General features: G+C 36.9%; 1 protein-coding gene across 3 annotated transcripts in view; it reads left to right on the top strand.

The window, feature by feature from the left end:
• The window catches only part of raph1a (Ras association (RalGDS/AF-6) and pleckstrin homology domains 1a), a 55487-nt gene that overhangs the window by 2568 nt on the left and 30070 nt on the right, over positions 1-22849 (top strand). For all 3 annotated transcript variants that reach the window (XM_046844631.1, XM_046844629.1, XM_046844632.1), the window contains exon 2: positions 12904-12971. The gene's annotated coding sequence lies outside the window, so the exon portion shown is untranslated. The remainder of the gene's footprint in view (positions 1-12903; positions 12972-22849) is intronic.

The raw sequence follows: 22849 nt of genomic DNA, 5'->3' as shown, positions 1-22849 counted from the left end.
ACTTGCCTGAGATTGAAATTGTAATGTGTAAATAAACTTCTGACAGCTGGATTTAAAACATATTGTTTGAAATTCAGTCAATTTCTGTCATATAAAAATTTGGAATGGTAACATAGAGTTACAGTGGAAGTTACATTTAATTAAATTATTTTCAATTGAATTTGTATATTTTTTTAATAGACATAGTCAGTTCTACAGAAATCTGAATGTATATTTAGATCCTTAATGAGCAAGTCAGATTCAAACATGGTACAGGAAAAACTCTTGAACAAACCTTTAGAGAAATCAGACTCAAAAGGAACCCATTCTCTCTTGCATTACACCGGATTGTGTGATTAGAAATCATCACAGTAAAGCTGTAGAAGAGTAAAGGCGCAGGCACGTTTCCATGTTTCTCAACCTTCATATGACAGACCTTGACATGTGACAGTTTAGTGAAAGCCCTTTTTACATTATACATAACTGACCTTTGACTTGCAGGGGCAAAGAGGGAACAGTAGGATATTTGTGCTTAGGGAGTGGTTTAGATATTTGTAGTTTAAGTTCTGTAAAAACTCCACAGAGTAAAAGAGTGCTAAACTGCCTAAAGCCCTAACAGGTCTCTCCACATACTGATTTGCATTGGACGACAGACTATCCACATTTAATTTGCCTTAAAGGGATAGCCCTCCCTTTTCTACTTAATTTCTGTCCACCACATTTAAAATGTAGACATGATTATACAACAGTTTTTTTCATTTCATTAATAATGTTTCTGTACATGTAGAAATGGACAAACAACCCAGTTCCCAAAAACACTTATAACAGAAGTCTTTAGGCTGTTATTGAAATGTTTTTCCGATGACGATACGAGGATTCTAATTATTGAAGCAGTATACAATAAATATGCTACTACTGTATATTCACTAGGGTCTTAAAATGAAATATGCTCTTCTGTAGTGTGTACAACTTACCCACACTAACAAAATGCTTTTTAAGAAGTTTTGTGAAATCGACGAGTCATCACATGGAAATGGAAATAATTCTTTGTTTATATATTTTTTACCATGGTGACACAAAAACTTTAGAAATCCTACAATTTCATAATAAAATAACTGCCCTTAGATTTCAATTGCCCATTGGGTTTCTATTTATTTTCCTCACTAAGAGAAACATGCTGAAACTACCATCTGTAGTTGTGACACATATGACACACTTGTAGATAGTAAACAGATGTTAGGAACAATTCCTGATATATTATTTTAATATTAAGTGTTTGGTGGATGAGCTAACCACATTTAGCAGAAGTGCAGCAGTAAACTGGACCCCACCAATCTGGGATTGGCCCTGTTTGCTAAAATTACCTCATGTAATTGGTAAAAGGGTGGGTTCAGCTGTTGAGAGCCTCTGGGTTTTGATAGAGGTACAGGATCGAGGATGCTTCTCCAGACATTCTTACTTATAACAGTCCTACAGTGGACATACAAAGTGTGAAATGTTCTTTTTGTTGTAGTGAAGTGCATATGGGTTTGTGACTGAGATTTTGTGTCAGCCATGGCAGCCATCTTTGATCTTTTACAAAGCAGAAAATCCCAGCTGGCATTCCTTTGAGTGAAACTGGAGGCCACAATCACCTCCCACAAACATGACGGATGAGGGGAAACAGGGCAATGGGGAAGAGACATAAAAAGCACTTCATAGTAATAGTTTGTGTACAGACCATCATTATAGGCTTTGACTGCACTGTACTGTGCACACACTAGTATTGTGCAGTATTGTGATGTGTTGTTTGCAGATGACATATGCCATGTGGATTAACATCATCGCTGTATTTCATGTACAGTTGCCTGAGAACTTTGGCGCATGGTCCAGCTGTTAGCTGCTATCTGCAAGCTGTGGTCATGATTGACACGCTTCTCTCAGCATGGGCAGATGCTTGTGCCATGTTTCTAGATCAATAATGTCAATAATGATTAGAAATGCACTGACATTTCAGTCAGGGTCAGTTCTTTAGATATAAAAAAAGTTCAAATGCAAAAACCTTTACCCAAATCGCATGCTCGAATGTATAAAATATAACAAACTGTAACACTTTAACATTTCTGTAAAGCATTTAAAGAAGTTAGCACTCCAAATGACTGTCCCAGTTTCAGTAAATTTAATTGGATTATTTTAATAAGAAATTAAATAAAATCTATCTGGCAACCATGACCTTGTAAAAAAGCCATATGATCTCAACTCTGAATATGTATATATTTTACATGCACACACACCTTTTTTTCTCTTTATTTTTTTTTTCAAATAAGTTTCATTCAAACAAAAAAAAAGCTTCCAATTAATTACATGTGTACTATTTTAACGAAAAAGGCAATATTAATGCTGGCTCTCAATATCTATTTTGTTTGGCATCAGCATGGCCAGGATTTTCATTTGAGTGCATCACTAATGATTCTAGATCTACTTAAGTTGACACTGGAATTTAAATAGTGTTATTGCTCCTTGTTCTCTCCAAAACTGAATGTCAGTGGTGATGCTTGGGGGCACAGAGGACAATTTATGTGCTATAGCTGTTTGATTCATAGAGAATGGTTTTAGCACAGCATTTACACTGTGTTGAAATGAAGTCATGGGTGTGCTCTATTTTCTGTTTAGGTGAACCAGGTGTTCTGTTCGTCATTGTGGCTAATTTTACGTTGAAGTTAAAGTTCATTTATGAAGTGCCCTGCCTAGCGGGTATTTGCACTATGACTAGTCTGTGTTGGGTAAGCAATGAAAAGTGCTTATGTACTCTCACCCAGTGATTTGGAGAAACAGACATGACTGCCAGGTAGTAGAGTTGTTTGAGTCAGCAAACTTTGTGTGTGTGTGTATGTGTGAAATGTGCTGAAGCTTCCTCATGTTGATGTCATTCTGAGACTAATTGCAGTTATAACTCTCACTAATAAAATCACTAAAATTAAATTACACAGGATCCCAATTGTTGTTTGGGAGGTCATTCCTAGGAAACCTATATTTGAAGGTAACTTAAACACCATATTGTTTTAGGCTGAGTAAATTCAACAGTCAGAAAAGAAAAGGACGAATTTTTAAACTCTCAAACAGTCTGTGTCAGAGGTCAGGCATGGAGAAATGTCTCAACTCTCAATCACATGAACAGACTAGTATCACATAATCCTAAAAATGGAGAATGTACTGTAAGGCTAACAGGGTCAAAGTTTTGTTTTTTTGGTATCAGGTTTAATGCAGCACTGTCCACAATCCTAGTTATTATAATTATTTTTAACAATATTAAAGCCATTCATTTGTTCATCTCTAGTAACTTCATTCTAGTCAGTCCAGGAACACAGTGCGAGGCAGGAATACACACACACACACACACACACACACACACACACACACACACACACACACACACACACCTAACTGCAAATGATCATAACCAATCTACCTACTGCCATGTTTCAAGGAGGTAAGAGGAAACCAGAACACCCTGAAGAAACCCTCAGGACTCAATCAATTAAGATTATTATTACATATTTTTCCCTGTTCCTATTTATTTTATTATTGTTATCACATTTATTTGATCTGACTTTGAAATGATCAAAGTAAATGTCTACACTCACAAGCATAAGTGAAACGTTTTTTTTTTTGTCCTCCACCATTCTTTTATTTAAATAAGCAACTTGTGAAACCTGTTATATTATAAATATACTTTAGGATGCACTTATACAGCTTTATATTCCTGGAGTTTATTCAGAGTCTACCAGACATGAGGTCTAAGTTTGATTGTGTCACCTCCTATTTAACCTGTTTGGAAAGGATGTCCTGAAAACTTTATTTACTGATTAAATAAATAAATAAATAGATAAATAGATAGATAGATAGATAGATAGATAGATAGATAGATAGATAGATAGATAGATAGATAGATAGATAGATAGATAGATAGATAGATAGATAGATAGATAGATAGATAGATAGATAGATAGATAGATAGATAGATAGATAGATAGATAGGTTGCTAGTAAAGAAAAACCACTTTTTTCTGCCATTGACTTGTTGTCACGTAATCGGCTGCCCCTTAATCGCTGTACAGCAGAAAGCACAGAGGAATGCTAGCTGATTAGAGAACACTGTGCCAACCGCTAAGTCCTCACACGTTTTGGCTATCGAGCCTCAGCACAGCATGCAAATAAACAAGGGAAGGACAATCCGTTTTACATCTTTGTTGTGCTGAAAAACATGACTGCGAGGCAAATTTTGTGTCAGGAGCGTGTTTCTCTGCTTGCTTTCTAGATGACTGTAGGTAATGATGGAATTGATGACACTGAGATCTCTTTCAGCAGTCCATCATCAAGTGAAGCAATCAAACCTGTAACCATGCAGAGGCAGGCTTATTCTTTTGCCGACCCCAAATATCAGTGCTGATGTCATTTCACTGGAAATGTTACACCCCCTTGTTTCAGGCCAGACAGGATGTAACTGCGTACTGTATGTGTGTATGTGCGAGCTACATTTGGATCACACAAATGTGTGTTTCTATTGTTTAACGTAATATGAGCAAATCACCATGGTCTGACTTTCTGTACAGTCTGTACGGATATGCGGAATGAAGAGGGTGTACCAGAGTGAAATAATGGCAAAGTAAGGTGGTGTTTCTTGTAGTCTAGGAAGTTATCTATGTGCTTCCATCTCAGCTTTGTGCCCAAGTGCTTCTGTGGCATTGCCTGTGTAATCTGTCTCATGTTGTTCTGTTCTGACCTGTTTGTTTTGAGCAAATACACTCGTAGGCTTATCAAACACATTTCTAGTGTTGTTACACACTTTGTAATGTGCCACTTTCCTCTCTTTAGGATTTCGCCATAAACTTATTACAGTATGCTGCAGACTATTATGTTAATAAACAGCATATGAGATCATGTCCAATTCTACTTCTACACATTTTCTCTCATTAATAAGCTAGTAAAAAAGAATATCGTTTTGGTCCCAATTTCATATCAAATAACATCAGAAGAACTAGCAAATTGTTTAACAGATGGAGGAGGGAGTCTTGATTTACTTTCTTGAAATTATTCAACTTCTTTAATTGACATTTGCTCTGTGGTGACTTATTTTGAGCATCACATAAGTATTTGTGTTTGCATAACAGTGCAGTTTTACCACAGAGTAAAATGTGAAAAGGGTAGCTTTGCAAAATTCAGTAAATGAAATATTGAAGTGGATGTTTGGAAAATCTAGGCTCATTCCCCTTCTCAGTTTTTCTTCTCTCCTTTCTCTTCTTTTCGCTGGGTCGTTTTTTGGTCCTGGTCCGGCCTGCTTTGCCAGGTTTTCCAAGCTGTTCCTCATGTGACAAAATGAGTGTCAGCCTCGGGGAAGAATGAGTGGCTGGGAATCAGGATCTCTTACAGTTTACAGCTTTCTGTCCTCATCTCACCTGTCTCCATTTAAAACCAAGTGCTTATTTTACCAGCACAATATCAAAGGCTTAGAGTGCTTTACTGTATGCTGACACTGCTGTTCCATTAAAGAGAGTAAGGAGTGCCAGACGAGTCAAGGAGTTTGCAATTGTTTTTTTTATATTTTTCAGTGTCCTTAAGTTTGTATAATGACCATATGAGCAGTGCTGTAACCTACCTGTTAACTATATGAGTTAACAGGTAGGATTTTTTCCTTTTTTTTTTTTAAAGAGAGAGAGGGAGAGAGAGACAGAGAGAGTGTGTGAGAGAGAGAGAGACAGAAACAGAGACAGACGAGTCAAGGAGTTTGCAATTGTTTTTTTATACTTTTCAGTGTCCTTAAGTTTGTATAATGACCATATGAGCAGTGCTGTATATGTAAGTATATGTAACTATGAGTTAACAGGTAGGATTTTTTACTTTTTTTTTTTTTTTTAAAGAGAGAAAGAAAGAGAGAGAGAGAGAGAGAGAGAGAGAGAGACTGAAACAGAGAGAGACGAGTCAAGGAGTTTGCAATTGTTTTTTTTATATTTTTCAGTGTCCTTAAGTTTGTATAATGACCATATGAGCAGTGCTGTATATGGTATATGTAAGTATGAGTTAACAGGTAGGATTTTTTACTTTTTTTTTTTTTAAAGAGAGAGAGAGAAAGAGAGAGAGAGAAAGAGAGAGAGAGAGAGAGAGAAAGAGAGAAATGATGTACAGAGCACATACATTCATTTGAGCATTACAGGCTTTCATGCCTCTGTTTTGACATGTCTACAGTCTCTGTCATAACGTGCCATTGTCCCAGCTGTTTCTTACCCAGCAATGTTTTAAATGAACACCAGAGAGACCTGGGTCTCCATTTTTTCAATATATTTACCATGATTTAGCTTTCGTCCACCTTTCAGGTTTTTATGACCATTTGATTAAGTATGCTGTATTTAGACTGCCAACATGTCCTCAAATGACAGAAACTGCTTAGCTGAGTCATCCGAGTCTCATATTTGAGTAATGTAAATCAAAGCTGGCTTAGTGAGTAGTTTATAAAAAATCTCTTCGCTCTCATGAGGGTCTTTAACTATTGCTTTAACACAAGTGGGTGTACATGTGCCTGCATGCAGTATCTTTAAAATCCTCTGTGATGCCATTGAGGGCCACATTTTTACATGTGTTATCACTGATCCATTTACAAACACAGTCTCTCTAGCCTGAATTTGTGCATCATTTCAAGATATCCTTAAATGATTCCTTGTATTTATTAAATTATGCCCTGTATATATGTAACTCTCTATGATAATTTCACTTCATTGCCATGCCTTTTGCAGTATAACCTTCTTTTGGTGTAGTGCTTATTTTTAAGTTTTAGAATAAGTCAGTAAAACTGTTGTTTAATGAAGAAGATGTTTCACTCTTAATGTACTCATGCCATAACCTACCAACTCTTTTCTTTTACATTATATTAACCCAGTAACGCATTATTAATAATTAATAATTTTGACAGCTGTAATATATATATATATATATATATATATATATATATATATATATATATATATATATATATATACTTTACTCTTCATTTTTTTCTTTATGCATAATAGTTGTTTGGACTCACATTTGGATTCCCATTTTGTTTGGTGACTTTTAAAAATGTGTCTCAGTTGTGACTAATCCCAGAACTATAACTATTATAAACCACTACTGGTGGCTTGTTTTGTGTCCTGATGTTGCAACTATTTACTCTAACTAGTCTAACGAGATACTGTATCAGTTGTCACAATTTCTGTTCAATGTTGATGGGATTGGGAATTACAAAAAAAACATACACACGCTATGCTACACTCTTGTATAATATACTATAATAATTTAGATTATTCACATATATTCTGTGCACGTTACACATACACACTATACATGTTTTGAACTGAATCGCTGTGACCTGTTGGTGCCCAATGCACACAAACTCATCAAATCCCACAAGAATCCCACACTCATCAAAGTTGCATGTTGTCTATCACACATATGTTAGTGTTAAAACACTGCTACTGTATTGTGAAAGTGAAGTTGGTTGGGGAAATGTGTCACCATCCCTCAGGCTCCAATGGAAATTTACTTTGCAGGAATGTTTGGGTTGTGTTGGTGGAACTTCTATATGCTTCACTTACTTTTCTGTCCATCAACAGAACAGACTTTAAAATGTGCTCAGATTTCCTACTCAGATCATTTTGGACATACTAGTCATGTTCAGGTATTTTGATCATTTTCTGGCTGTTACAGATCTTCCCAGTTTCATACTGATGCTCTGCTTTTGTTTAGAACTTTTCTCACCTAGTGACATACTATCTGCTACTGTGAATGGCCCCAATTCTTTATCATTTATATCCAAGTCTTTCCTTTTGTTTAGTGAATGACCTTAGCTAAAAACGTGCTCACCTCAGCACATCTTTTCAACACAATATTTACTTCTTGATGTCATAGTATACAATATGTAGAAAAATAATTGTTTATAATTTCACATGTGTAGAAGAAGTTGGATTCTTATTTGATTCTGGTTTCTCTAAAGGTTTCTTCATCCTGTCATGAAACATGGAGTTTTCCTTTACCACTTTTACTTCTGGTTTGCTCATTAAGCATGTAAATCAAAATGTACACATTGGTTTATGCCTGTTGTTGAAAGTATTATGAAAATTGCTTTCAATTAAAATGAATTGAAATGTAGACTTAAAATTCATTCCACATTTAACATATGTCATATACAAATAAACATGCAGATGGTCTGCAAGATGCATGGTTGTCAAGTATCCATAGTCAGAACCATTACCCATCCAGCATCCAGGTTACTGTTTCTACAGAGTGTCTGTTCTTCTGTTTTCCCCAAGTCTATTTGAAATTGCTCCAGGTTCTTCTGTTTGCTCCAATCTTCCAAAAACATTACAGTAGTTTGATTTGTGATGATAATTTGCCCCTAGTTGTGAATTAATGTGTGTGCATGGTGTCCCATCTGAGGTGTATTTCCCAATTCAGGATAGGCTCCCCCACACTGACTTTAGATAAAGTGGTTACTGAAAGTGAGTGATGAGTTAAAAGAGTCTATGCTGCCATTTCTTCTCCCCCGCACTGCCTAATCTAGGCAACAGAGCTCCATTATGCTTTACTGTTCATATTTTCTTTTCTATTTCTCTTTTTACATGCTTTTATTTATCTTAAATCATATGTTGAAATAGAAGCTATTAAAATGTGACTATTTATGTTTTAAGAGTGTTACACTTTTAGGTTTTGCTGAGTTCATAACATAAGACCTTTGAGATTGTTTTGCGAGTTTGCTATTCTAAACAAATTTTGAGTGAATGAAAGCCTCCTGATACGAAATACTTGAGAGAAGTTCCAAGCAGATAATCTTTTAGTCTTAAGGTTAGTCGCTGTTTGACCTAAGCTAATGGTCTGTCATAATATTTTTTGACAATACATTGACAATACACAAAGATTTTCATGTTTGGTGATGCTTGCAAGGTTTAGTACAACATGGTAAAATCGGAAAAAGCAACCTCATGTGTGATTACAAGATTTGGGCCAATAAATGCATAACAAACCCACAAAGGAGAAACCAGCATAGAGAAGCTTTGTGCTGAAATTAAATCTCATGTTCTGTCTCTCTTATTGACCAGAACCATTCCCGAGTCCACATGATCCATGTCTTTCCCTCATCCTCTTGTATACAGCTCACATCTGGTCCCAGACACGGCATCTACACATCCGTACAACTCTCTGGAGCTCTGAGATCTCCAGCTCTGACATGACTACATCATTGGCTCATGAATGCTCTCACAAGTACATGCCTCAAACAGATGTTGTGTTGTGTTGTTCAGCTCTGGTTTGGGATTTCAAGACCATGGGAATTGGTCCATTTTATGAGACACATTCAGAGATAAATTCCCATAGCAGAAATCTTCTATCTCATCTCATTGTTTTTTTTTTTATTATGTAATGGTGTCCAAGAGATTTAAGAAGAGATTTTTTATTTATTTATTTATTTATTTTTAAAGAAGTTGATGCACACATTCATTTGCCTGTCCCTGTTTTGCCTGTTCTAGTTTCCTTCTCATTTGCTCTCCTGTGCGTTTAGGGCATCCTAAATAAGGCAGAAGGTGCAAACTTTGAAGTAAAACCCATATTTCTTGTAGAACAGATTACCTGCATCAGATCCCTCTCCACTGGAAGCCATAGTCAAATTTCTCACAGTGTGTGAGAGCCTTTAGTCCTGCTGACCCAGTAACAGCTTGCAGACTCCAGTGTCTCATTAAATCAGGGTTATTAAAAGATGCCCAAATAAAAATTTGTGTAGGATATGTAGGACGATTCAGAACACATTTCCAATGAAAGGTGACAACATATAAGATGTGTGTGTACACTTAATTATTTAGATTTTAGGTTAAGCTTTAGCGAGTACACTGCGTAGTGACATAGTTATGCCTGCAGCGGTTCAGGGAGACAGTGAACACCACGGCCTCTTCCCCAGCGATGACACTGTGTCCTCAGGCAGGGCACAGCAGCCTCACCACAAAGAAGCTCCAGCTTTGAAATTAGAACTTCATGGTCTTTCCCTGGCATAAATACACTCTCACCCACAGCTGCCTGCTACATCTGTGAGAGCAAAGATGCTGAATGAATGTGCGTGTGTGTGTTGGTGTGTGAATCCTTTTGCTTTCATCAGCCCTACACAGTGTGTATTGTGTGAATGAATGTGTGCCTGTTCATGAATTAATCCGGTCCATACAGCAGGGACGGTGAGTAAACCTGTATACCGTGAAATGGTGCAAGAGCTGAGCTGCACTTAAACGATTAGTCATTTCTGATCAGTGTTGCTTCGAGTGATTCTGTGTAACTGCTCTAGTGTGTGCAGGTTTGTCCCAGAGCAATGAAAATGTATGTGGTTGAGTATAAATGTTACCGCTACACTAAATTCTGAAATACCTTTCAGTTTTACATCATTTGGATTTTCTTTACTGACAGTCAAATATTTGATTGAAGGGTTACTACAATATCAGTCACATCTCATCGTGTTTTTTATTTTTATTTTTTATTGCAACTATTTTATAATGCTATGGAGATATTAACACTTGGAATTTTACCACGAGGAAGAAAAATTCTGAAGAAATGTTTTAATAAGATTAACATTAAACACATATTCACAATTAGAACCATGAGAGAGCTTACACTATTGATTCCAAATAGACTGAGCACTTGGTAGCTGGTCTATCTGAATGAAAATAAGATTAAATCTATTCGTTTTTTTTATTTTGATGAAGTAAATTTCTATATAGATGTTAACTTTACTATTTACAGGAAATTATTATAATACACTATTATACATTGTCATTTTGACAGTACATCGTGATATGCAAAGTAGAAATTTGCAGTATCCTCATACATAATTTTTGTCTTATTGTCTTACACTGCTGTAGTACCTCCCATCAGTGACAGCTGATCATGATGTTAAAACTTTTATGCCTATTTCTTTATCTATATCTATTGCATCAATAACATTATAAGAATGGTTTAGGGCAAATTAGTACACACAATTAAAAATAGTCAAACAACTGTTCCTAAAATATCTCTCTCTCTCTCTCTCTCTCTCTCTCTCTCTCTCTCTCTCTCTCTCTCTCTCTGGATCTCTGGCTCTGTTTGTTTTTTTTTCTTTCAATTTTAGTCTCTCACTTCCTGTCTCTTCCTTGTTGAATCAGGATCAGGATGTGTGTATCAGATTTCCTATGCGGTTAAGAAGACAGAGGCCTGTGGGAGAGCACAAAGTTCCATTCCAGTGTTAATCACTGAGTTTTTCCAGTGTCACTTCTGTGTAGAGGACCTGATGGGATCAGAGACATTGGTCTTCAATAAGTTTCCCGAAGTAAACAAGCACAGTTTTTTCATTTGAATTTCAACCTTTGCTGATGGTTTTTGCATACAGAGGTCTTAACGGTCTAGTGGGTCAGGGGCTGATTGTAGAATGTTATTAATAATATAATATCTCTGTTTTCCCTCTGTAGCCTTATCTTTAAAATCAAGATACAAATATACAGTATAACGTTGAGTGATAGTGCAAGATGGTGCGATTAGGGACAATGATTGATGGCAAATAGTGATGCTGCCTGCTCTTGCCCGGTTGAGTAGTGGTCCATATTTACATTTTTTCACTGCTAACAGAGCCTGTGGTACTGCAAAGTCAAAGTTTGTCTTCTAAATCAAAAATGTTTATTGGTAATATGTACAGAAAGTATCATTTAAAGGACTTGTGCAATTTTCTTATTATATTTTCCACCTATAAAGTTTGCGGTCTGAGGTTTTGAATAAATTTTTTTTAATTCATCTCAGTATTTCCATTTCCATTACCATTTTCCAACCTCTCTGTACCCTGTACAATTTAACAAGCCTGTTTAGGTACAGATGCATTAAGACTGATGCCATTTCTAATTGGCTGACCTCAACCAGTGTAGCCTTATTTAACTGAGCCATTCTTGAAACCTGGGTCAGGCAGACGTAAAAGTGCCCTTGGTAGTGACATCACAACACAAGAATTTCAAATGGAGCTGAGTTTACATGAGTTTACATGTACTCAGTCTGCATGCTTAGGCTGAGAAATGAAAGTGTTTTAAAACCTTCCCAATATTTGCATCCAACTGTTTTATCCATTTTCCATAATTTTCACATTATGGGTCAGTGTGGTTTACACCAGATACATAGTCCCAAAATGAAATAATGTGCTGTAAATGTACCTGTGCTGTTTTGGCTTTTGTGGTTACAAAACACAAGGGCATTTTGTGGTTAGGTTTGTCCAGATGACATGTAAAGGCAGGACAATATTTGTACACTACATGTATAGATCTTTTGCTTCTTTCTGGTTTTACCTTTTGACATTTGCAGGCAGGATAACATCCTGGTTATGCATTATGAAATGCAAGCATTTGGATTATGGCATTCACATGCTCATGTGGGAAATAATTTAAGACATATGCCCCTTGTCTAAATCACTTGCACAGTTGTAAAGTGGCAGCTGCTTGGCCAACACAGAGCGGAAGTGCATGTGATAAAAGAGTATGTAGAACTGAGCCACACACACACACACACACACACACACACACACACACACACACACACCAGCAGCTCATACTTTAAATAAAGTGACGCCCAGCTTCCAGGCCTGGAAAAGCAGAGTTCAGGAGAGACATTTTTATGTTAGGTGACTGAGCTTCTGGTTAAATTCCTTTGACTTAACTTATGTGGTCCATATTGAGATCCAACCAGCTTTCAGATTTCTGCATAATTGTGCATAAAGCAGTTCAGCTGGTGCCCTGTAGAGAGGATTTACAGCAGCTGGATTTTTATGCCTACCTTGCAGAAAATAAGCACTAAATGGATTCCTAAAGACACAAATGAATTATTGTGCATGGCCTGAAATAACGTGGACTTTTAATTATTTTTTTGGCAGGGTGATTGAGGGCTTGTTTTCATTTCTGAAGCCTTTGTGAACTTGGATCAAGCAAAGCTCAACCAAAGGTAAGTACCACTCAGCAGTGGAATTAACAGGTAAAGCCTTTAATCGCTTTTTTTTTTTGTGGAATTGCTAAATTGTTTACTGTATTGCTGCCATACTGTACAAATGTGTTGATGGAAGGATGGTAGGCATGTCTGGTGTCCCAATGCATATTCATAGCTTTATCACATGCTGTATGCTCTTCTTTGAAATAAACAATCCATTATTTTTGTAGACGAAAGGTATATTTCATACCAAGTAATGACAGTTTTGAAAAGAACATGCTGCGTGGGCAGAGTAGACCATTTTAAATCAACCTCAAGTGGGTGAGTTTAACAAAATCTCAAATAACATTAGCTGAGGTCAGGGGTTTTGGCGGCATGCTTGCTAGCGAGTCTTGCTTAGGTGGATGATTCCATGTAAAAGTGAAACCATGTGGGGGTCGTACATAGCTTTGTGAGCGTTCTCCTTTGGGAGTCTCTGATGTTGCTGAATTACAGCTCTGTGCATCTCCTGGCCTGTTATCATTGCGCCACGGCTGCAACTCGCCACAGACTTCAACGCACGTGTGATATTAAGCCCCTCCTGTTCTGCTAAAGAGGGAAAGCCTCATTGCATTTTCCTTGCTATGAAAACTATATGGCAATTTCTTTCATGAAGCAGCCTGCTTTAGCTCTGTGCTAATGAGAGGGGATGTCTGGGTGCTTTACCAGCATGAGCAGAGCACCCTACAGCTCAGCATTCCTGGAACAGTAAATTAAGAGAGGTTTTTCCCTTTTGGCTTTAGCAAAGAAGAAGCATTGCTCTAATGCCGTGTCAGCACCGTTACCACATCACCAGATTGTCTGAGATGGATGGAACTTGTGTAAAGCTTTGTAGAATGTTATTTGTTTAGCATAATAAATTTGAGGAATCACGCTTTCAGATTGCTTTCTATGTTTTTTGCATGGCAGTGCGTCATAACAGAAGGATATTAATGACTATGCTTAATGCCTTTAGCCATATCATATCCAAATTACAGGTTTATTGCAAAAAGACAAACATTTTACCCTCTGTAATTTCATGACTAAGTCAGTCAGGGGTTGTGATAATCACACCTTTCTGCAGGAGAGAATAGGAATTTCAGTAGCCTCAAAACAAAACGAGCATTTTTGTTTTTCTGCACGCAAAGATTTCAAGTTTCTCCAGTGTCTCAGGAAAGGCAATAGGTTTCTAAATGCACTGTTTCTGATAGAAACAGAAGCTGTAAAATGTGCAGCTCCCAGGCAGTGGGGGTTGTTATTCTGTGTCTCTGTGCTGTTCTTGGCCCCTGAGGCATCTCCTGACTTCTCACATGGCTCAGATGAGTTCAGCTGCTGTCTGACTCTGACATAAACTCAGTCACCAGGGCCTGTGTCGTGGCGGGTCTGGGGTTATGTCAGTATTTGAGCACGTTCAGATCTGAGCAGTGAGTAGTTTTAACCCAGCAGAAAGTTCCCACATTGCATGTTTGTGGATGCATGCATTGTCTGCTCCCTCAGGCACATCTCTATTAAAGAGCCAGTTGGCATGGCAACAGTGTGGCTTGATCCAAAGAGCATTATGTCTGCATTGCCTCTATTCATATACATATAAATCTTGGTTTGGGCTCCAGTTGTCTTGTGGTGAGAGTTCATGTACTGTTGTGTGGCTATTTCATGACTAATGTGTAGTTCCTCGAACAGCAGGAACATAGTGTTTATTCAAACGACTTATAAGCAGCAAAAAAACGTTTCTGTGACTTTTATGACTTTTTATGAGTTTTATGACATAAGGGAAATAGAAGTGGGTATTGCAATGTTATGAAAGAAATGTTATGATAAAAAAATTTTACTATCTAACCTGGGTGCTTTCGGTGAAAGAGGACAGCTAAGTGAGTCAGCATGTGTTTTGTTTGTCCAGTTGATTAAAGTAAGCGATAAAACACATTCTAGGGAAATAATCAGTGATGAGGTGATGTGATGCATCTATACATGAAACCGAGTAATTGTTATGCTGCTCAAGTTGATTATTTTCCAATAATCAATGTTGTAGTCCTCTGATACACCAGCAATTTGCCAATGATTGCAAACTGAAATGTATAACTGAACTACCTTCCATAAGTGCTAATAAACATAAATAATAAACATGTCCTAATAGTAACAGCACAATTTTTATACATTTGATTAATTATCAAACTTGGGTTATGTGGGTCCAACAAAGTTCCTGTGAATCAGTTGTAAGTATAGAAATGCTAAACTTGTAATGTTTAGCATTTCTATACTAACAACATGCAAGAATTTAAGCCTGTGATTTCACTTACACACTTGGTTTTAGGAATTAAGCAACACTGTGGTAGAAAGATTTATACATTTTACATTACGCAGATTACACAAGATAAGCTAGCGAGCAGTTTAAACATGCTGAAGTCTGTGTTCACCTGACTGTTTTTTTGCCATGAGGGTATTGCAGGTGTCCTTTGTGTATGCACAACATATTATGTGTACACTGTTGGCTGCTATTAGAAGCTTCTTGAAAGTCGATATGAGAGGGAATGGCTAATGCTATTGATTGATAGTGCCGCGTGTTATGTCTCAGTGCAGATTTAACTGCTCTGCTGTGTAAGAATAAAGATCATCAGATAGACTGGTCTTTTCAGAATCATCAAACTGTAATTCATCACCAAACCGTAACACTTTGGGAACTCCTGTTGATGGTGGGGCTGGGTAATTATTTGTAATGGTAGCATGTGCACTGCTTGACTCAGCTGTTTCTCTAATTGCCTGTTGGGGGGGAAGCAGAATATGGTGCACCCCGATATTTTATCATGTTACATGGTGTCAGCTGTGTGCTTTCTAATTCAGTTTCCAATGTCTCAGAACTACGAGTTTTAACATCTTTACAATGTTATTATGGAGGGAAGAATGAAAGGGAGCTGGGCTTTTAGATGTTCCTTTTAATAGGTCAGGTCTAGTCTCAATTCTATGAACTTTATGTACTTTATGTGCATAGAATTGAGATTAGACCTGGACAATGCTTATGAATATAAATAGACGTTTAAAAAAGCTTAAACCCGGGGTAAAAATAAAGCTGTTTTGTCCCTTTTTTTTATTTGAACTTAGCCTAATAACCTTTTATAGCACATGTGAGATGTTTTGATTTAAATACCACCAAAAGAACATTTAAAAGCCAGACAATGTACCAGAAATATAAAGTTGCTCAGACTATTTATCCTGTTCAGACACTGTTTTAGGCAACTGCTCTGGTCTGTGTTTACTTTGGATCGTTTGTGGTGAAACCAGTGTTTAGGTGTGTTGGAAAACCTGCTCTAGTCTGCTGTTCTTTGTTAGGCGTGACCCCATTGCTGTGTAACATTTAAAGTGAATCCAGAGCATCTTTTCTACCTGGCTGAAGGTGCTTGATCTGGAGTGGAGCCATATCCTGTCTTTGTAGTAAAACAAGTACCAGTATTTATGTGTGTCCTCTGTTACAGGCATTTGAGGTCATTCTCTAGGAGTGTGTGTTTTCCAGGGTGCCTGTGCACAGGGTTGTGACAAGAGCTAATCAGTTCTTCCTTTCTTAAAAAATTCTGCCCTGAATTATAAGCTCCTAAAAAAGTGAACTTCATTTACCCTTCAGCAGATTGACATCATAGGCAGCCTGGCTATGGCTAGTGCCATGATTCCTTCAATTCCTCCCTCACACACTTTAATTGTCAGAGATGCGTGCTAAGCCCTTCTCCCATTGGGTGTGTTTTGCCAAGGCAGGGAGGGTAACCGCTATGCATGCTGCTTATTTCCAAAGCTTAGTTGTCCATGAACAATGAAATTAGTTTGCCATTTTCCATCTGTCAAGCTATAAGAGACAACCTTGAATCCCTCTTTATTTCCTGTTCTTATCTTTGTCTGACTCTTTGTCTTCCTCTTATTTCTAAATGTACTGTTTTTGTATTTGATCACTGGCTGTGACTGTGCAAGTTAGATGTCAGATTTTCCCATTTATGGATGAAATACAGGTTTTAAATTTGTCCTCTTCTGAATATCTTTGGGCTTCATTGCTACCCTGAGACGACTGCATGATCGACAGGAGGCAAATGGTTGAAATTCTTGGCCAAGCTTCTTTTCCAGTGTTGAATTTGGTTCCTGGGAAGCAGCTGTGATTGGGCCAAAACACATTAACCATCCTCAAAATCATGGCTTCAAGAAAATATTTAGCATATACATAATTAGTTTTCCACAATTGTCTTCTATCTCAGGGGGGAGAGGACTCTGTGGAAAAGCTTCCTGTTGTGTTTCAGATTAATAGTCAGCGCTGATGATTGCAGCTGGAACATTTTTCTGGAGTATGGCTGTTTAATAACACGTTTGCACTGTTATACCCTATGTAGTGAACGTGTATAGTCTAATTCCAGATATAATGGGGAGCATTTTCTGCAGTCACGTTTGCCTAATCTTACAAAAATGTCCTCCTCACATAGTTGTGAAAAGAAACACCTACTTATTACTCTACAAAGAATTATTTTCTTTAGGTCCTAATTTTGTTTTAGTAATAGTAGTAATAGTAATAGTTTCTTTCATGAACAGATGTGGCAAAATTATTAACATCCCTAAAACACTTAAAAATAAACATTCACTAAATTGTCACCAGCTCAATATTTTATATATAAATCCACATTTGTAACACATTGTTTTACAACTTTTAGTTGTACTTTCAACATTAAACAAAGAAAATAACTTTTGCTGTACAATTTTTGTACCAGTACAATTCCATTACATACATTTTATGTTTAGGAAGGAGTTTTGTGATACAATAAAAACATTTATCTCCATATGTGTTATTTGGTTTTGGTATTTTGGTATTTGGTTATTTCTTTGCTACTTTTAATAAAAGATAGAAAAATATGAAAAGTGAAAAATTATAGGGTTTAAGTCATGTAGAATAAAATCAAGTTAAGTATTGCCTTTAGTACTATAAAAAATAATTAATTATATTGACAATAAATATTGTGATACATTAAATATGGCCTTTTTGTTAATTATTTAGCTTTTAAGCATTCTTTACAAACAAAATAAGCTTTGATAAGCTCTGGTTATTCTTTGTGCAGGAAACTGTTGGCTCTACATCAATTTTTTATTTTAGTTTGTAATTGCAGAATACTGATTTTACTAATCTTCATTTCTGGAGGTTTCTAGGTTTTGACTGCGTTAGCCCATTGTTTGGTATACAGTTTGGTATACAGTAGAATGAGGCTATACCCTGCTTTCTTTCAACATCAAATGTTTAATTCTTTGTGGAAATATTTGTGTTTAAAATGTGTACCTGTCCTCTCTCCTTTATTAGAGGGAGGTGTAGTAAGAATTCAGTTCAATTTGTACTGCTTTTTGCAGATTTTTTCTTATAAATGTATAACTAATGAGCGAGCCAGTGTTGATTGTGGCAAGGAAAATATCTTCGATCGGAGGCCACTCTGTGCAGCTTGGGACGGTTTCTCATCAACGCCTTGGGTGGTTCCATGAAATTACAGATTAAGAACCGGTGCTTTGAGGATGGATTGGACTGTAGCTAATGTCAACAGTCTGCTACACCATCACAGTGATCAACATCACTGTACCCCGCAACATCGTATATCTGCTATAAATGGACATTCGGTGCAACCCAGATGAGGATGGGTTCCCTCTTGAGTCTGGTTCCTCTCAAGGTTTCTTCCTTATGCCATCTCGGAGAGTTTTTCTATGCCACAGTCACCACCGGCTTGTTCATCAGGGACAAACTTACACTTATAAAGAACATATTCACTTTTAATCACCACATTTTCTGTGTAAAGCTGCTTTGAGACAATGTTTATTGTTAAAAGCACTATACAAATAAAAATGAATTGAATTGAATAGACTTTTACCAGTTTGGTAAGAGGTGTGTGTTATATATGTTTAACTGTCAGGAAGTTGGAATTATCATTCTGCTTACCCCCCCAAAAACCTCTATCGTCCCCTAACCCGCATCAAGCTGTCACTGATGGGCTTTGGCTTATAAACGTCAAATTTCCGCTGGGCTATGGGCTGAAAGAGGTCTTTCATGCCTACCATGGGGGAGTCTAGACTATGTGTGTATGTTTCAGTTGGTTGTGCTGTGAGATGCATAGACATCTGTGAGTATGCTTTACCCCTGAGTGTGGCCAGTCCATCACTATCCATGCATTTGTCCAGGGAGTAGGCTGGGTGGATCTTTGTTTATCCAGGGAGGTGACATGGAAATAAAGAGCAACGGCAGAATGGCAAATCCTCCTGTATAAATACACACTTTTACTATTAACAGCTAGGATTTATTTTAGTCACAGTCTGCAGACTGTAGTGTTGTTACTCCAAGACGCGTCTGGAAAGCTACGACAGCATCAGCTGTGGACCGAGTGACGACTGTGTTAAATGGGACTGGTCGTAAGCAGTGGAATTTAGCACTGATCTGAGGATTTAGACGCATCCTGCCAAGTGACAGGCATCCCTTGGCTAACACGAGAGCCAGTTAATCAGCCAGTTGTCTTTTTACTTTATTCCATCATCTGCTTATACAGTTGGAGGGAGAAAATGGTTAAATTGAGCAGAAACCTTAAGGATACTTTAGCTCTTCTTCAAATCCTCTAGCAATGTGATCCCAATTAGGGAGCATTTCAAATTGTAGGATTTGCTTTAATTTTGTAACAGCAACTGTACATTTAAACATTAATACTTTTTCCAAATAGGAAAAAGTTATTGTTATATTTTGTTTAATTATTGCTTATACAAGAAATAAGATTTTTGTATAAGCAATTATTTACCAAATACAAATTTAGCTAGTTATGTAATGCATAATATTTTTTTTTACTCAGGTGCCATCAAAGTTAGCTAGGTAATGCTAGTTCAGGGCTGAATATAGTTAGCTGATTAGCTTAGTTAACGTTGTTTAATTTATTTAATTGCACCTAGTTTAATTTAGCTAAGCACACTGATTGCTAACTAGAGTTACAAACCTAATGAAAGCTATTAGTCCAGCTAGAGACCTACTTAGCAGTCCCACATATACGGTGTTAAATATTCCTAGCAAAATCAATAATAATAATCATTAGTCTTTAATACATAATTCTATATAGTACTATAGCATTTAATGTTTATTAGGCAAACATGATATTGTAGACATATTTAAGGGTTTAAATAGGGTGTGGCATTTTGACAGTGTTTCTAATTGGCCCTGCATTGCAGTGATAGTGCTTAAATAAGTCTGTGTTTATTTTCATTTTGCCAGAATTCTATTGCTCATTGTCTTAATAAAAATAAGGTATTGTGCTAAGCATTGCACAGAGACAGAGTGGAAATGAAATAAATATTAATGTCTGAGGATTTTGTGTATGCTGAACTTGCGAGTGTTTAGAGTGAACTCACTAAAACACAATCTGCAGCTAGTTAAATGTGTTTTCTTTTGCATGTGGTTCTCTTTATTCAAGAAAACTTGAAAGCCCTGAAGAATTCAGTTGCATTACAAGGAGCATTTTCCATGCCACTAAGGTGTAAATGTCAGCAAATGCCATGTTCAAGTTCCTTTAGATGACCGATTAGCCCTCAGAGTTTTGCACTTTAGATGTTGTTTTATTCTTTCTTATCAAAGTAAGTTTGAGCAGGGGCTTTGTTTTAGGTCACATATGTGTTCCATTCTGGGGTTTCTTCCTGGCAACTCTCTTGAGATAATAAAGTCTAGGGACATTCTTTTACCCTGACAAGGCTGAAATACTGTTCAAGGCAACGTTTTATAAACTTTTGAGTATTCTTCATTTAGTTTCTCTGAAAAGCTGCCTTGAGGATAAAAGAGAATGATGTGGATGCATTAATACATAAAACAAACTGAATTCATTAATGTTTGTTATTCCTGTTTGTCAGTGACCCTGTCTTATTGACTCTATGTTTTGCAATGGTTCCATCTTCCTAACCATCAGCGTCAGCAATACCACGTTAGCTGTTGCAAACCACAAATGTAACTATTATTTAAATATAAATACAGTTGTAAATGATGTATATTATCACAAAGTAGACAGACTCCATAAAATCTCTCTCACTCTCTCTTATTGCAAGTATATCAGCATTCATCTCAAGTCTGCCAGTGAATCATATGCATTACAACACACGATTGTGTACACGCTAAACTGGCCATGACTTTCTAAATTATTGACACAAATCATATATTTTTTTGAATTGCTGGATTCCCTAAGTTTTAGTCTTCAGCAACCAGGATTTGTCAGATATATAATTCCACTGCTAAAATACACATGCAATAATGTGATAGATTTATTTATAGATAGATGATTTTTGAATTTATACCAACATATATTTTCAATAATAGGCAGGAATCTATGTTTAGTATGTTGTGCCTATTTGTGGGTGATTTTTGAAACCCCTCCCTGTGGCATTTTAAAGAGCAGTCCCATGCCAGTTATTTGATGGGTGTAGGTCATGCTGGAACAGCTCTGATATTTTGTACCCAGTACACTGTGACTTCACTCAGAGGAGGTGCTGTTTTTAGTCTGGTTTTGGATAAACATATGAGCAATCAGTGGCCTAGTTTAATGAACTGCAATTACATCACCCCCTCACATCACCACACCACTCGGGCGTTATAGCACTGGAACATTTTAAAAAACCTCAAAAATATTTGACCACTTTATTTACTCTGTGTTTGCCTGTTTAACTGAGTATTCACCAATCATGTTATTGTTTGAAGAAGTGACACATTAAACAAGACCTTTTAGTAAAAAATTTGTAATCGTCATTAAATTGTTTTGGTTGTGTATATTGTGTATAGTTTTATAGTTAAAGTTTTATATTGACTGTTTTAAAAAAACACATTTGTAACCAAAAATGGAATAGAATAGAAACACTATCAACAGCAGCAACAACACTGACTGTGTGTTGTTTTACATGTTCTCCTTAACTCAGTGGCGGGCCATGCATTTGGTACCTGTGACTTCAGTGGGGTCTTACTCGACTTAATCCACCTCTTAATACCACCACTATCACATCGCAATTATGGAAATCATCAATAACTTTACAAAACACAATATAACAACGCGTGACATTACAGAGAGAGAGGCATTTCACATATGGAGGGTGAAAACCAAAATCAAGAAACCCAGTTACGACTCCAAACCTCTACACTACAACCGCACCTGTGCACCTACATCATCTGGAGCAGTTTATAATCAATATTTGTCTAATAACATGACAAAAATATTTAAAATGTAAATAAAATACAACCTACTCACCAGAGATGCAGACTCATAATTTGCACTGCTCCTCAGAGGCTGTAATCCAGTGGTACCGCTCGTATTCACTGGTCTGGAAGTGGAGAACAAACTCTTTTCCAGGCTGAGACACGCTAGCTAGCTTCTAGCTTTTCTGGAAAATAGATTTTTAAGAATGTCCGTGACCAAATCAATTTCTCTTCCTCCAAAGGTGTAAAAAAAGGCTAACTCAGATGCATTCATGTGTGCAGAACTACACACGTGTTTTGCCAGTCGAACTTGGCTGTAACAGGTTCTCTCTGACCAACCAATCAGAGGGCAGAAAAATGCTGACACTATTAGCATTAGCTAACCCTGTGAGGCGAATATGAAATCTGATTGGTTGAAGAAACAGACTCGTTGATAATATTCTCTATGGTAAAAAGCCAGCATTATTAACTTTACAGGCCCTGGGCAGATTAGATTGACATATCAGCACATAGAGGATAAAGTCAGATTGGACAAAAAATCTAACATCCACATGCACGTACTGGAAGCATGGCAGCCAAGAGAAACACTACGAAATGAAGAGAATTACCTGTTGGGAATAAATTAATACAATATAATGTAACAAATATTTGAATTTAGGTTGTAAATGTAGGTCAA

This window comes from Silurus meridionalis, chromosome 3, assembly GCF_014805685.1.
Source record: "Silurus meridionalis isolate SWU-2019-XX chromosome 3, ASM1480568v1, whole genome shotgun sequence".
Taxonomy (NCBI): Eukaryota; Metazoa; Chordata; class Actinopteri; order Siluriformes; family Siluridae; genus Silurus; species Silurus meridionalis.
This window is presented reverse-complemented; position numbering and strand designations above follow the sequence as displayed.